This window comes from Hyaena hyaena, unplaced genomic scaffold (genome assembly GCF_003009895.1).
Source record: "Hyaena hyaena isolate Hyena2069 unplaced genomic scaffold, ASM300989v1 scaffold_327, whole genome shotgun sequence".
NCBI lineage: Eukaryota > Metazoa > Chordata > Mammalia > Carnivora > Hyaenidae > Hyaena > Hyaena hyaena.
In genome coordinates this window covers 306806-318644 of record NW_024080962.1, presented here as the reverse complement: position 1 = coordinate 318644, position 11839 = coordinate 306806, and the positions used below count along the sequence as shown (strand labels likewise).

The window sequence follows — 11839 nt, the reverse complement described above, 5'->3', positions numbered from 1 at the left end:
CCCCCCCCCCCCCCCCCCCCCCCCCCTCCCCGAGTGTACACACGGGACACCGACGACTGCAGTCCGGCTGCTTGCGAAAGAGCTGTGTTTCCTGCTGGTGGTAGTACTGGGTCGTTTCCGAAACGGTGACGTCAGGGGTAGCGCAGTGCTCGGGCCGCAGGTGGGTGCGCAGGACTCACCCTGTGCCACCAGTGTCTCCGGAGAATCGTACTTTGAGGCGCGTGTCCGTGTAAGGCGAAAAGCCCCTGTTCTTGCCCTTGGACGGCCCCTTCTCTGAGCTCGCCGTCTCCGGGCCGCGATCTCCGCCCGGTGCCCGCGCCCCTCGGGCGCCGGCGGTGTAGACCGCAGAGTGGGGCCGGGGCGCTGAAAACCCGGCCCGCGCGCGGCCCCGCAGGGCCCGGTGCGCGTCGGGTGTGCGAGACACGTGGTGACTGACGGGTTCCGCCAGCGCCTCCGACGCTCCCCCAGTCCCTGACCCCGTTGCGGGGACCCCGCGCCTGGAAGGGGCTCTGAGCCCGAAGCCCCGCGGGGCGGCCGTGCGCCCTGCCCGCTGCTGGGACGACGGCCTCGCTCTCCTTTCTCAGAAACCACGTTACACAGTCATCGGGGTGAACCGGCGCGGGGGCCCACGGTGTGTACCGAAACGGGGCCGTGGGCTTCTTAGCCTCTCTCTCTGCGCCTGCGCATCGTTTCTCGCGCCCAGGCCCCTTGCATCGTTTCAGTGGGGGGCTGGGGGGCGAGGCTGAGAGGCAAATCCAAGGGAGGGCACTTAGTAGAGAATAATAATGAAACCCTACTACTGTGTCTGTTATTTTAGGGACAGGTCACCGAGGCCCAGAGAGGTTAAGCAAAGTAACTGAGGTCACAGATCCAGTGCTAGAGCGGGGATAGGACCTCAGTCCATCTGGCTCCGGTCTCTGGTCCAAATTTTCATTTCAAGACAAGGCTGGGCTTTGAGCAGATTGTTCAGCCGGCTCCCTCTTCTCTTAGCAGACGAGTCCCGGGAAGCTCCTCGGCCCTCTCTGCAAAGCCAAGTCTGAAGGCTGATGGTGGACGCCTATGAAAATGCACGTCTCTGAGGAAATCAAATCTTTGAGAACCGACTCCAAAATGTCATGAACTGATACTTTGCTCTTGGATTTCCAGAAACCAAATCTGGTACTATTGACAAGGTCCATTGCTACGTACTAAGGCAACGACAGGCCGGAAGAGAGGCACAGGGCACCTGGGTGGCTCAGTTGTTTAGGTGTCTAACTTTGGCTCAGGTCATGATCTCGCAGTTCGGGGGTTCGAACCCCGCATCATCATGCTCTGTGCTGACATCTCAGGGCCTGGAGCCTGTTTCAGATTCTGTGTCTCCCTCTCTCTCTGCCCATCCCCTGCTCACACTCTGTTTCTCTCTCTCAAAAATAAATAAATAAATAAACAAACAAAGTTTTTAAAAAAAATTATAAAGTAGAGACTCTGTAAATACAGATCACAAAAAATTAGAGGTTACCTGACTTCTTCCCTCCTTTTATCACAAGGGAACACTTACAATGACATTTATACACTCAGTATTATAAAGTAAAATTTATAACAATATTTATAACACCAGATGTTGTCAGCTATACATACAGTTTTGTTTCCAGGACTAAATTCTTCCAAGCTAACCATCAGCATTATACATTTTACATCTGTTTATACTTCCCACTGTATGGGCATTAAAAAACTGCAAAGTTTGCCTTGGATCCATGAATTTCTTCACATAGGTTCTTTCCCCAGCTTTGGGGTGTGTGTGTGTTGGGGGGGGGGCACGGTTAGGGAGTCAAAGTATCTCTGAAATTGAATAAAAGGTCAAATATCCGGTTAGCCTATCCTCATTTCTGTGATGTCTGACTTAGCTATGAATGAACCCTGGCCGAAGCAATGTTAAAAGGACCATAAAGACAAGACTTAACTAGGACAATGTATTAAAATACTAATTTAATAGAGCTTCTGAACTAGGCCAAATGTGCCTTTCAGATATCTCCATAAACTTCCATTGGCTTCACTGGGATTTGCAAGTGAGAACAAGATGTGTCCTAGATTTTTTTTTTCTCTTTTGTTGACCTTTCACAACCTCCAGTCAAATGCTTTCCAAATTAGGCATTTCTGGATTTACTTATACCCCCTAGAACACTGTTTTAAAGTTGCATTTCAACTTGCTTCCTAGAAAATGCCTCTCACCTATATGCAGTTCTCCAATGTGAAATTGTATTATTGTCCACTAAAAAGGAGTATTTCCTCATCTTTATTTACCATAGTAAATTCTGCCATAATGGAAAAAATTGAATTGCAACTGGTCATGGTTCAATTGTATATTTTCATTTTGTACGGGTAGAATTCATTGCAGTGAAGGCCATGCTAGTAAGTACAAGACCATTTTAAGGCATGCTGTACTCAAAATGTTCTCATAGCAATTTTTCTCATATTGGTGAGATCTCAACAAGTAGATGAACTGTCTTTTTCATCAAACGGCTTGACTTTATATTACTACAGAAAACGTAAGCCTGCCTAGTATCTATTTTATAAAAATACGAAATGAACTTACGCGAGCAGAAGTAATTTTAAACATTGTCAAAAATAGATTTGAATTAGAAATATCGTGTGGTGATATGGAAAAACAATCTGTAAATATATTACCTAAGCAATCCCATCATTTCCTTTTTCATTTCAGTGCTTTACATTTTCTATCAGGACTAGTACTTCTTAGTGCCAAATTCCCTTCCTAATAAACAGCATTTATGTAATGCTTATTGCTAGTTCTTAAGGACAAGGAACTCATAAAATTAATTGATTCTTGTTAAGTCTCAGACTTAATGCCAGAAACCTGGAGAGAAAGATAAATAATTAGAGGGTAACAACTGATTACAGGCATGGCAATTTTGCAGTATATAAAAAGAAATATTAACACAATTTAGGAGTCCTTAGAAAGTATCAGAGAAATCCAGAAAAGAAACTAAAGATGTGGAGGCATCTCAAGGATTCAACTGTTCACAGGATAATAATTTTTCTTAAACTATATTTGCTTCAAGGATCTTAGGGGTGTGTGTGTGTGTGTGTGTGTGTGTGTGTGTGTGTGTGTGAGTGTGTGTGTGTGTGTGTGTGTGTGTGTGTGACTAACGTAGTTACTTCTCTTTCTCTCATGAAAAGTACCATTCTCTTCAGGTGTAAACAGTTCCCTAAATCAAAAGAAAAGTATCCTGAAACCAGTTTCTAGGATCCTCCAATTTTATCAAGTCTAAATATACAATGCAGATATATTTGCCTTACAAGGAATAGTGTTATTACAATATGCAAAACTGAATCAATAAGTCAACTCAAATTGGTAATTGCTGGGCAATCATGCATACTCTACATCGAATTAGTATTGACTTGACCCTTTTTACACTGTCATCATTCTGCAATTTCATAAGCACATAAGGTTCACTGCTGAGCTTGTACCAAAACAACAACAAAAAAAATCCTAAGAGACTCTGTCATAGAACTTGCTAGATGGAAAATAAAGAATCTCCTTGTATCATTGCAACAAGATTTTATCAACCTAAAGACCACTGCTAATGTATTTGAAATTCTACAGTATGCATTCAAGGAGTACAATACCCATTACACTTAAACACTGTTAGCATTATATTATGGCTACAGAGGAATTATCCTGGATATTTTGTATATCTTCATGGCACTGCTGCAATGCTGACTTCCTCGCTTGATGAGCTCATTTCTTTGTTGCAGATCTGAGTTAGAGACAGACACCAATACCCTAGATGTTTACTAAAGCTACTCCTCCCAATGCCTGAAGCATATGAATCTAGTAAAACTTCATGGAAATCCTTTCCAAGCATCTGTCTCACAAATTCTAGGATTCTATTTTCCCTGCTTCTTTATGATACCCATATTGCACATAGTTTTTCTAGCTCTAACACAAAGGAAGAATCGAGGAATGCAGCTACCAAATGGTATCTTTAGAAAAGCATTTGTAGAGGAGGCGCCTGGGTGGCTCAGTGGGTTGTGTGCCTGATTTTGGCTCAGGTCATGATCTCACGATTCGTGGGTTTGAGCCCCGCGTCGGGCTCTGTGCTGACAGCTCAGAGCCTGGAGCTGCTTCGGATTCTATGTGTGTGTGTGTGTCTCTCTCTGTCTCTGTGCCCCTCCCAGCTCATGCTCTCTCTCTCTCAAAGATAAATAAACGTTAAAAAAAAAAAAATAGAAAAACAGTTGTATGAAAACCTAAGAGAAGAAGGGTTGACCGTTTAGACACCTCCCAAGAAGTGGTTTCTAAAGAAAAATTCTCTTTCCCAAATTTGAGAGAATGGAAATCAAACGTGAACAACTTGATAGAGTGCTTAGGCTTAAATAAAAATAACCAAGTCACAAACAATATTTAGGAAACTGTGTGCAGAGCACAGACCAGAGTAAGGATCGCTGACCCCTGGTCTATGCGTCCATCCTTATGACCTGGGCAGCGTCTGGCACAGAGTAGGTGTCCCGTAAGCGTTTTCACCTCAGACTCTTTGCACTTGCTGCTCTTCTGACTTGGGGAAGCTACAGTCCAAAGGGCTACAGGACTTTTGTCACCCTGATGGCTTAGCCCCAAGGCTACCATACCTCTCAGGCTGAAATGTCCTCGGTGAGCACTCCATTTACTCTATGCATAGGAATGAAATCACCATCTAAATACTGGGGGGCTGCTTATCTTTATAAGGTAAGGGCTGACATTTGATAGTAATGTAAAAATATATAAAATCAATGTCTTTTTGACAGAAGGGAGAATATGTTCGAGTAGTACGTAGCCTACATTTTTAGTTATTTTCTTAAAAACAGGTAAGGACAGCCCTGCGCAGCCAGAAATAGCTAACGTGAGAAATGACAAAGCAGGCATAAGAAGACACGGCACCGTTGTATGAATCTGTGCAGTAATCACTTGGGAAACGTGGTAGCCTCAGGTAGGGAACTGCATTTCATCAGTATCTATTTAAAACATGAAATCTGACCAATTATAAACAGATAAACTGAACTGTTTCTAAACAGCTAAACTCTCTACAATTAGAATAACAGCCTCAAAATAAAGATGTGACTTCCAAATCAGACTAGTGTGGAGAGAGAGACAGTCTATGAATGCCATAAAACTAGGACAGAAGAGGGGCGCCTGGGTGCCTCAGATGTCTGGGCGTCCAGCTCGTGGTTTCGGCTCAGGTCATGGTCCCAGGGTCACGGGGTCGAGCCCCACATTGGGCTCTGTGCTGAGTGTGGAGCCTGCTTGGGGTTCTCTCTTCTCTTTCTCTCCTTCTGTAAAACAAACAAACAAAGACAAGGATGGAAGAAAAGGTTTATCCCATTAGCTAGGTTTGCCTGGGTCTTTTTTCTTTTTTTTTCCCCCAATTTCCAAGTTAGGAGAGGTTGACTCTAACACCAGAACTGTGCTCAGTATTATTTCTAGTTGGTTGGGCGTGTGTGCCTGAATGTTAAGGCTTTGGTAAATTTCACATAGATTATTGTATACTATCAGTTCAGATTTTCATCTAAGTCTTAAAGAAATATAGTCAAGGCTGAAGTTGAAAGGATCATTTCAAGTGTTAAATGTATGTAACTGGACCCTGTTAGACTCAACTTCAGGTTCTCAGGAGAAGCAGATCTTAGAAGCAGCCACACGCACCGAATTATGCTTGTTCAAGTCGAATTCCTGCTTGTGTGTGCACTGTGACTCATACCTCAGGAGCCTAGAGAGGAGGGGGACCGTGACCAAGCACTGCAGTGTGCCCCTCTCTCCTTTATCTTCTATGCCCCTCACTCCTTTATCTTCTATCCATTGCCTCAAAGCATCTGCATCATGGAGAGATGTGTGAGACCCCTCTGCCCCTCCCCCTTCTGCATTCTCTGATAACTTTCCCCTCCCAAACTGCCTGCGATCGTATCCTTCTTTCACTCTGGCACACATACTGACACAAAGGAAAAGGGGAGCACACAGAGCGTGGTTCTCCGGGGTCCATGCCCCCCGGTCTCTTCTCCCTGGCCTGTCAACAATGCAGGCTAAGCCATTTTCAGCCTGGGCTATGCTGTGGACTCAGAGCTGGAATGCTTTCCATGGCTGAGGCTGACAAAGCAGGTGAGAAGCCCTGGTTTGGGGAACAATCTTCCCCCGTCAGCAGAAAGCCCCCCTTCTTCCCATCCCCACACTTGGGACTCCCAGTAAAAATGCAAGTTGTCAGGAGGAAGGATGGCCGATTCAGCATGACTGGCAAAAACCCGGCCTGCGTCTGGCTCTCACCGGCCAGGGTAACAACTCTGCGAATAAGTAAGGCACCGCGCCAGGGAGAGCGGCCAAAACAATGTGCTGTCATTGGGAGGGCAGGTGGGGAGACCTCATCAATAATGCAAGACTGCAGGGGAGGCATGGCCGGCACAAACCCCGTCTCTGCAGCTCCCCCCCCCCCCCGTGTTCCCCACGACTAGCGGAGTGGCCGTCCCAGAAGCCCTCCCTCTGGACGGGGCACCACTCTTCTCAGTTAATCTAGCAGGAACGCTCAGGGTCACTTGCAGTTCTGGCACCGATGTTACGATAGGGAAAGAAGTCAGTGTCACCCTTTGTGTGTCCCCTGTGAGCTCTCACTGCTGGGCCCTACACAGCAGGCTGGCCCTTGGTCATCGGGGCCTAGTGGGCCAACCCTTTGTGACACCTGGTCTGAAAGAGTCTCTGTTTCTAAACGATGACCGGTCCCCAAGACCATAACCCTGTGGCTTCTCGGAACACTCGCCGGCTGTTCTCTGAATGGTCCAAATCTGGAGCAGTAACCCAGACAGGGAAGGAGCACTTCTCTCCACCTTGCAGGGCATCAGACGGATGACGGAGACTGTGGCTGGCTTCCCCTCAGCTCTGCCATCTGCTTGCTTCCTCCTCCCCAGCCCTTCTCCCTCAGAGAACCCCGATACGAGGGACTGCGAGAGTTGCCAGCAGGCCAGGCCTGAGTCTGTGTGTCTCTGGGCTGCCGCGAGCATCGGTCCCTTCCTACGGGGGAGACAGAGCAGAGCACAGGAGCACAGAGCCCGCTCACCGCCACATGCCCACCGCCACATGCCCGTCTATCCCTTGGTTAGGAAGCGTGGCGCCCAAGGCCTTGCTCTTCTCCACCTCTCTCTCCACACTCCCCTCAGGGGCATCTGGAAGGCTCTGGAAGGATGGGGGGCAGGGCTTCCTACAACCCTTAGAGGCACTTCGTTGGCCCCCTGGTTCGGGAGAATGCAGTCACTGGGTCCTCCTCACTGTGAAGTTGGGGCTTCCTTCCCACAGATCCACACTCTATTTTCAGGAATATTTCAGGCCAGAAAATATTTGGACATTTGTTAATAGGATAACACATGCTTTTTCTTTCCCAATTTCCCCCTTTGCAGTTTTTGAGATTTGGGCAGTGTTTCTCATATAAAAATAGCAATATTGTCAAGGCTTTATTTTTCAGCATCATGATCTCTTTCTTAAGAGCCAACAATGATGCGGAAACAATATATGGCATTTAAAGATCAGAATGGAGGAAGGTGAGAACAGAAGTGTAATATGCTTTTTTTTAAAAAAAAAAAAACAAGCTACAGAAGGTGAGAACAGAAGTGTAATATGCTTTAAAAAAAAAAAAACAAGCTACACTTGTTTCCTATTCTTACATATGTTAGGCATCCATTAATGTCTATCCTTAGACTGTATTCTTGCTGATAATATAACTGTACATATTTTTAAAGTGCTACTCAGATAATGTGGGCAAATTCCCACATACAAAAACTAAGGAAATCTTATTTCACATAATTAGACTAACATTTTCTATCTTCCCACTTATAACTTCAGCATTGTTGCTTTTTAAAGATTTTTTCTCGGGGCGCCTGGGTGGCTCAGTTGGTTAAGCTTCTGACTCTTGATCTCATGATCGTGAGACTGACCCCCACCTCAGGCTGTGCACTGACAGTGGGCAGCCTGTTTGGGATTCTCTCTCTCCTTCTCTTTCTGCCCCTCCCTAGCTCATGCACTCTCTCTAAATAAATAAATAGTTAAAAAAATTTTTAAATAAAAATTTGCTCTTGATATTTACATGACTATAAGCTTTTTCAGCATCTTTTCTGCTCTTTTATGTATGTAAAGATTCCGGGTTGACAGACCCCACCTTGGGTTCTACGGATTTGCTAAAGTAGCTCACAGAACTCAGGGAAACATTTTATCGTACTTACTAGATAGTAACTCAGGAACACACATGTGGAAGAGGTGCATAGGTCAAGTTCAGGAACACACCACGTGGAAGAGATACATAAAAGTCAAGTTCAGGAACACACCACGTGGAAGAGATGCATAAGGTCAAGTTACATGCGAAGGCGTGCAGAGCCTCCATGCTCTCTGAGTACATCACCCTCTCCATATCTCCATATGTTCACCATGAAAGCTCTCAACCCCACTCTTTTGGATTTTTCAAGAGGTTTCATTACATTGGTATGATTGATCAAAGTGCTAGCCATTGGCAACTGATTCAACTTCCAATCCCTCTCCCCTCCCAAGGGGTCTGGGGTGGGACTGAAAGTTCTAACCTTCTAATCGCATGACTGGTGCCACTGGCATCCAGCCCCGACCTTAGGTCATCTCACTAACATAATAAGAGACACGTTACCACTCTCATCCTTGGGAAATTCCAAGGGCTTTGTGAGTTCTGAGCCAGGAAGTTTGGATGAAGACCAAATCTATACGTGAAATATATTCTCATCATCTCAATGACCAAATACATAATTTTTCTTATAAGTCATAATATCATGAGTTAAGGCTGTTGCAGGATACAAATGAGATTTGTTACCAATTACTTACATGATACAAATGAGATTTGCTACCAATTACTTAATTCAAATTTTAATTCACACCCACCAAATTTTCACCGTGTGCGATGACTCATTTTCTCTATACTGCTGAGATTGTATAACTAAGACAATAATAAATCATCTTAATTAAATGTTGGAACCTGAGCACAAACCAGACAGGTGTGTGTAAGACCCTTTCATATTCTAACTTCAGAAACACAGGTATATACCTCTTCCCTGAGGTAAAAAATGTATGGCTCCTAAATGCACTTAGGTGATGGGCAAACAGCATTCAACTCGTAGTACCACAGCTCAAATTCAGCCTCTAACTTGCTGTGTTCTGGAACCCCAAGAAATTCACTTGGCCTCTTCAGGATCTATCATCTCATATGTAAATGGTGGGCTGTCATCATAGAGACCATCTGTTTTCATTATCTATTGAAAACTATGGACTATCATGGGAAACATTCTCATAGCCATAACGTTTGCTAGTCAATTTTAAGGATTCATGTATCTATGACAAAGAATGTCTGCACCAGAAGATAAAATTCCTTCTTCCTCTTGCATTCTATGATGTTAAGACTTAGTAGCTGACAATGAGAATGATTTCTTACATTTTCTTCGTCTATTCACAGGGTTAGTGGCTGAGGATGAGGAATGGCAAATGGCTCATGTAGCTATCTTGTATCCATGGCAACTTTGAATACTATCAACTGTGAAAAGAATACTTAAGATATCTACATAAGATGAAAATGTGGTGGATAATGGAATGATCTTATTACTGATTCAGTGAATTTAATTAGTTTGACTATCTTTTGCACAACATGAAAATTTTCTGGAGCCTACAGTGAAATAATTGATAAGAAAGTCCTTTGGAAACTAGTAAGTGCCATACAAATGTAAACACTATTACCTTCTTAATATTTATGACATAGATTTATACTATAAATAGCAAAAAAAAAAAAAATGAATGGCAATATGCTTACATCCCCAACTTTGACCAAAATCATTAAATAACCTGCTGGGTCTAAGAAGAACAATCTGGTATAGCTAAACGGCTATCAATGTAAATGAAGAGGAAAACCAAGGCAAGCTCAAATGACCAGAAATTGAGTTTATCTGGGAATGGCAGAGGAGTGGCAATTCCATAAATGCATGATGTTGCAGGCTACAGGTGAGTCTGTTGAGGGTTGGGAGCAGGCTGCATTCACAGGCAAGTTGTGCAAAGAGAGGGGAGTCCAGCCAGAGTCCAAGCAGTGAGTATGGGAAAAGATTCTTGGCAGTTGTTCATTGGTCAGGAGAGAGATCTTGCTCTTCTGTACATCAGACATTTATGAGAAATCAGGCTCTAGGTCCTTAAGTTCCATTCTTCTATGAGGAATGTGTATGTGTCACAGCCTCCGTTTCATACACTCAGGTTCCACTTTAGATTGAAATCCTTTCACAAGTTACCAGGAATCTTTGAAGAAATATAATATCGGTAACAATATGACTTGTCTACCTTTTCCCTGTTTTACTCTCCACTTCCCTTCCTTAAGCATCTCCTGAGCACCTGACGTGTCAGACACCGCCCTGGGAGCTATAGTACAGAGCAGGTGTCCTTTAATTCCACGGGTAGCCTGAGTTAGCGTATACATTTGCTGCCAAAAGGTCTAACCTGGGCAGTTTCAGCCAGTACACCCTGTAGGTACACTGTGCAGCCCCTTCTACAAACATTGACCAAGTGCCTCCTTCCTGCCAGCTACTGTATCAAATGCATGTGGACTTTGTCTTCTAGCAGTTCCCGTTGTTTTGGAGGAAACCGTTTGGAGGAAAACTCCTGCTGTGCGGGAGTTTTCAACAGCACGTTGTTCAACCCCTTCATTTTACAAATGAGAAAACAGAGTCCCAAAGAGCAAGAGTGACTTAAAAAGGCTGAACGCTCCGTTAATGCAGAACTAGAACTCAGGCTGCCTTCCAGCGTGGCTCCTCGGCAAGGGCAGGTTGCCCGCAGCGGGGTGGAAAGTGGGTCGTGGAGGCAAACAGTTTAGATATGATAAGGGTGCAGGGAATCCACAGAGGCGGCAGCCAGAGCTGCTGGCCAACTGTGGTCCTCACAGCAAGATCTCGTGAAGGACAGTCTGTGTAGCACATCTTCGTGGCCACGGCAGGAACGTAATTCTGGGCCGTTTTCAACCACCTCACACGTTAGGTGTCATCATCCCCACCGAAAGAGAGAGAAACATGCTCAGAGAGGCTAAGCAACTTTCCGGAGGTCACACAGCTGGTAATTGGCCGACACGGGACCTGCACCAAGGCTTTTCTGTTTCAAACATGTCTTCTTTGCTGAGGACACCTAAAACTTTACTTAAGTTCTTAACAAATTCTTAAAAGTAGGCGAGGGAGGTTCTGCGTTGTCATGGGCCAGAAGGGGAGGGGTCTCCCCTGCACGGCTCTACCAATAGGAAACAGGATATAAAACAAATAACCGGGAACTGAATGTAATAAATTCAGACAGTAGATCATTGACCTTCTCGGAGTTAAAATTCATGGTTTTAATCATTTGTGAGACTCCCTCGTTCATACCTTGAAAGAATTTCTAATTTTGCTGATTCACACGGCTGAATATTTCGGGGATGGGCGTGTTGATATTCCGAATATCTACTTAGCTGGTGAGAGATTCTCGTAGCTCATTTAGCAATCCTGCCTTCACTTGGCTTTCTTACGCTGAGTCATTGCCCCATATTCAGAAACACTCATAAGGTGAAACCAATTTGATTTCTTTTTGAAAAGTGTCCAAAAAGGAAACTGACTGCTAATGCTGATGATAGAAGTGAAATGCCTGAAATAATTTTTAGCTGACAGTGAAAAGTTTGGCTTAGACTAGAGTGAAATGTCCAATTTATCCGCGGAACAGTCACACCCTGGGTGGGTGCAGCGAGTCCTACAGAGTGATAGGGAAGAGATATCTGTGACCCCCCTCAAGAGAGCGCTCTGGCCTCCGCCGGCATTGGTCTCATGC

General features: G+C 44.8%; 1 long non-coding RNA gene across 1 annotated transcript; it reads left to right on the top strand.

The window, feature by feature from the left end:
- The first annotated feature begins 34 nt into the window (after positions 1-34).
- Positions 35-1104, top strand: LOC120243107. Its single transcript, XR_005531222.1, has 2 exons — positions 35-160; positions 994-1104. It is a non-coding gene; the product is annotated as an uncharacterized LOC120243107 (long non-coding RNA).
- The last annotated feature ends 10735 nt before the right edge of the window (positions 1105-11839 follow it).